We start from the raw sequence: 5,279 nt of genomic DNA, 5'->3' as shown, positions 1-5,279 counted from the left end.
GGCACACAGTTGGCAAGTACCAAGGTCAGGATGTGCACCTGGGGAGGCAAAGCCTCTGCTCCTAGCCAGTGGCATGTCAGACTGGCTACCTTGAGTTAGGGTTTTTTGTGCCCAGGTTTTGCACAGTGGATCTGGTTGGTCTCTGTGTCCCCAGGGACCAGTGCCACGAAGCTGGACGGTGTGTGCATGTTAAAGACAAAGGGATCCTGCAGGAGACCCCAAGCCTCCTTCCTCAGGGCACCAGCCAGGGAGGCAACAGTGGCCAAGGATCACATCCTAGGTCATCAGGGCACCGAACAGTCAAGCTCTAGCCTCTGACAGGGTCTCGGGGGCGCTGACTGAGAGTCCACTGGGTACCGAGGGCCCCAGATGAAGCTGGCCCATGTTTTCAGAAAACTCAGGTTCTAATCCCAGCCTTACTTCTCACCAGCCGTGTGACCTACTACCTGGGGCAAGTCACCTCACCTCCTTGGGCCACAGTTTCCTCATCTGGAAAATGGGCATGAGACTCTCAGGGCTGAGATGAGGGCAAGGTCAGAAAGCGCTTTGGGAGCGGCTGAGCTGGAGACAAAGGGCGATTGTTGCTGGTGCTTCTCTCACCCACACAGGGCCGCCCGCCCCGGGAGATGACGCAGGGAACGTTGCCGCAGCGACAAGTTTCCTCCAGTACAGAGGGGAGCTGCCGGGAGGGGAGGGAGGGGCTGGATGTAGTGGCCTGGATTCCCTCTGGGAAACAGGAAGTCCCTGCTGCCCAGGTCACTGCCCCGGCTGCAGGAAACCGGCTGACTCCGTCCACTCCTCTTCCCCCTCCCAGCCCAGGAAGGGACTCACTGTCCTGTCACAGCCAGGCTCAGCTTCTGAAGGCAACTCTCAGACCTGCTGGGCCCCGAGAGGGAAGGGCATCTGCCTCAGGTCACCCAGCACACAGAGGCATGCAGAAACAAGACTCAGGACTTGTGGACTCTCAGAGCTTAGCATAACAACGTCATTGATGGCTTTTGTCTTTGCCTTCCTGTCAGACTCTGCTGAACACCCTACAAGTAACAGCCCGTCCAGTCCTTAGAACCCTGTGGGGCAGCTCCCCGATTACCCCTATTTTACAGATGAGGAAGCTGAGCCAAAGGTTTGTCCAATAACCACCCCAGGTCACACAGCTGGTAGGTAGCAGCATCGGGATTTGCACCAGCCAGTCAGAGCTGGATAAAGTCCGGTAGCATCTGGCCCAATTCTCCCATTTTGAAATGGGGAAATTGAGGCTAGAGAGGGGAAGGGACATGCTTCAAACCACACAACAGGTTAATGGCAGGCGGGGGCTGGTCTCAGGTTCCCTGGGGTGGACCCAGTTGCTTGCCACCCTCTTCGTTTTTACACACAGAGCCCAGACTTTCTTCATGGTGGCAGGGCACCCAGATTACAAAACCAAAACTATTTTTTCCCCCCTTCTCCCTGGTATATTAGGATGCCATATGACACATTCTAGCCCATGAAATCTGAGCAGATTCACTGGGTGGGTCTTCAGGAAAGTCTGGAGGCCACCCAGCTGGTATTATAGACTTTTGGCTCCTTGCCAGTCCCCTTTGTCCTGCCCAGAACACAGGCAAGACGCTGGCGCCAGAGCAGCCACTTTGTGGTCCTGAGGCCACGAATCTGAGGAGGAAGCTGTGAAACTGAGGAGCAAGCCACAGGTGGAATATGGCTGAGTGGAGCGAGGAGGGTGCCCGATAGCTTTGGGGTACGCTTCTCCCAGCCCAGGGTCTGCCTTCTCCTGGACTTCTTGTTAGGGGAGAACATCCCTCTTTGATTCAAAGCTCAGGTTTTTTTGTTTGTTTTTAATTTTGTTGCTTGTAGCTGATGTAGTTTTTACTTATTTGTGTCTAGACTGTCTGAGTCTTAAATTTTAATCAAGTTGGTGTTGCAAGAACCCTGAGGAAATATCTAGTTGATTTTCAAATTCTGTGCGTCTGTGCTTTAGGGGAGCTGTAAAGCCAAAACCACTGATTCAAATTACACAGATGTGTATGTCTACCTCTCAAGTTTCCAGGCATTACAGGAGGACCCCATCTCCTTGCTTACCAAAGAGAAGCTCTGTTTTTCTGCTGCTAAAAAATGTCTAAAAGCCACGCCCAGTCAAACCATTACGGAGAAGGTGAGGAAACTGAGGCTCAGAGAGACCATGGTGGACAGAAGCTGAGAACAGCAGGGTAGGGTAAAGATGCCCCACAGCACCTGGTGTGAAGCAAGGGGCAGCAGGCAGTAAGATTCCATCTCAGGTGGCAGCCAGCCCCGTGAACACAGGTGCAGACACGGAGTGCCTCTGAGGTGCCTGGATAGAAGAATTCACTGTGACTGTTAGAGGAAAGCGGTCTGACCCAGACCCCAAGACAGGGTTCTTGGATCTTGCGCAGAAGAAAGAATTCAGGACAAGTCCCTACAGTAAAGTGAAAGCCAGTTTATTAGGAAATAAAAGAATAAAGAATGGCTACTCCATAGGCAGAGCCGCAGGAGGGCTGCTGGTTGCCCATTTTTATGGTTATTTCTTGATTATATGCTAAACAAGGGGTGGATTACTCATGTCTCCCCTTTTTAGACCATGCAGGGTAACTTCCTGACGTTGCTGTGGCATTTGTAAACTGTCATGGCGCTGGTGGGAGTGTAGCAGTCAGCGAGGATGACCAGAGGTCACTCTCGTCACCATCTTGGTTTTGGTGGGTTTTAGCCAGCTTCTTTACTGCAACCTGTTTAATCAGCAAGGTCTTTATGACCTGTATCTTGTGCCGACCTCCTATCTCATCCTGTGACTTAGAATGCCTTAACTGTCTGGGAATGCAGCCCAGTAGGTCTCAGGCTTGTTTTGCCCAGTCCCTATTCAAGATGGAGTTGCTGTGGTTCAAACGCCTTTGACAGAGCAGTGAAGTAACACACAGGAGCAGTGGGAACATGGGCTGAGATGTCCCTGTCACTGCATTCTAGACTCCGGGCTCAATGATGGGAGTGCACTGGTGAGCAAGACAGGCTCCATCCCTGCTTCACAGAGTTCTGGAAAGTGCTCAGATGCAGGGTGCTCCACAGAGGAATGGCCTGCACCCCTTTCCCTAGTGGAGACATCATGGGAAGAGGCTTTGACCAGGCATCAGGGACATGTCTTCTCATTCCCGCTTAGCCACTGGCCTGAGCCCCATCTTTGCCCTCTCTGGGCCTCCAGCGTGACTGGGGGAAGAGGATGGGAGAGACTCTTTCCAAGGTCTCTTTGTGTGCTGACATCCAGAGAGTCTGGTGTAACAGGAATGATAGATATTTTTAATGTACCTATGTGTTTCTGAACTGCTTTTATGCCACTCTTTTCCTTTTCAGCCAGAGGCATCCAGGGTCTTATAGAGCAATAGGATTGGGGATCAGGAGTACAAAAGGAAAGAATTGATGTTCAGCTTTTGATGGAATAGGATCCTGCAGTCTTTAGCCAGATAATGGTCTTGAAAGCCAGGCTTTGTTGAGAGAGGGGAAAGGCTTTCTAAGTCCCCAAAGCCCTCTTTGCATATCAAGAGCCCAGCCTGGCAGACTCTGAGATCACAGGAGGAATGTGGAAAGGATGAAGGAGATGGAGAGGGACATTCTCACCGGACAAGACTAGCAAGCGGAAGGTCGGAGGGTCTGCCAGCACAGGGTGGGGAGACAAGGATTCTGGTGAAGAGGGGCCAGGGTGAGGACACGTGTGGGTCCCAAGGAGAGCCCTGAGGGCCCTCCCTCCTGGGCATCAGCCCCTAGTGGGGATGAGACCACAGATACTAGAAATCCTAGACAGAGTCCTAGAACATCCACTTTACCACTTATCCAACTTGGGGAAGGAGGCGGGATTGTGGGGGGTGGAAACACGACGTGGGTAGAAAGAGGGAACTGGTTAGATGAGGTTGACTGGGCACTGAGGGGGTCCTCATGACCTGTGCTGGGTGCACAGGAGGCCCAGAACTCCAGCATGCGCCTGAGATCAAGAGGCCAGCAGAGCAGGGCACTTTGTGGCCAGGAGGGAAGGGGGGCTTCCTGGGCCACAGCAGGAGAGGGTGGCTCAGGACCAGGTTGGTGAAACCCATTCCGTGGCTGATGGAGCCAGTGGGGACTGTGGCCAGTGCTGAGAGGAGCAGGAAAAGGGGCCTTGAATGGGTGCCGTTGTGGACCAGGTGTGTAACACAGCGACAGGAGACCCCACCCACTGCTCCCAGGAGACTCCCAGCTTCCTCCACTTGCCTCTTTCCTGGCTGCCATATTTGGACCTTGAGAACTTGTTGGAAGGTTCTAGAAGAAGAGTACAGCTACTCATATACCCTTGACTGAAGAACGGTCCTCCTCTATCGAGGATGGTTGTCCTCTTAGACTGAGTGTGCAGCTTCAGGAGGAATGCACAAGGGTGGTGAGGGAGGAAGGGGACACCCGCCTAGGCAGCCAGATCAACTGAATCAACCCTGCCATCAATAGGACGACAGATGTCACCGCCAGATCACCCTCACGTTTAGGCTGCCATGTCTGGAGGAGAAATAGGAAGGGGGAGAAATCTTGAAACACTGAGTATTCACCCAAGGCAATGGTGTGAACACCAGAGAGAGCATATTAAACCGGAGGGAACAGAGCCGTACTCAACTGGTGATGAACTTGCCAATTAAAAGTCCCCTTTTCGGCCAGGCACGGTGGCTCACGCCTGTAATCCCAGCAATTTGGGAGGCTGAGGCGGGTGGATCACGAGGTCAGGAGTTTGAGACCAGCTTGGCCAACATGGAAACTCTGTCTCTACTAAAAGTAAAAAAATTAGCTGGATGTGGTGGCACATGCCTATAGTCCCAGCTACTTGGGAGCCTGAGGCAGGAGAATCATTGGAACCCGGGAGGCGGAGCTTGCAGTGAGCCGAGATTGCATCACTGCACTCCAGCCTGGGCGACAGAGCAAGACTCCATCTCAAAAAAAAAAAAAAGAGTCCTCTCTTCTACCCCTATTCCCCATCAGTGGGATGGAGGTTGGAGCAAGAGATTAGGTCACGTGTAAGAAGTAGAAGAGAGCTACATTTGCTTTCCCTTTGTGTGTCTGGATCCTAGTGTGTAATTCCAAGCTCCCTATATACTGGGAGAAGCGTATGCTCATCTTCACCTTTGTCCTTCCCTCCTCTTTGGTCAGGTTGTGCTTTGCTAGTTATGTGGGTAGAGGCTGGCAGTAGGGGTAGGAAGCACTCAGGTGCTATCTGCCTGGTCTGTTAGGAAGCATTGTCATATGTGCTGTCTTATTTGATTGCATTAAGG

This window comes from Papio anubis, chromosome 1 (assembly GCF_008728515.1).
Source record: "Papio anubis isolate 15944 chromosome 1, Panubis1.0, whole genome shotgun sequence".
Classification (NCBI taxonomy): Eukaryota; Metazoa; Chordata; class Mammalia; order Primates; family Cercopithecidae; genus Papio; species Papio anubis.
Note: the sequence above shows the minus strand (reverse complement) of the source record.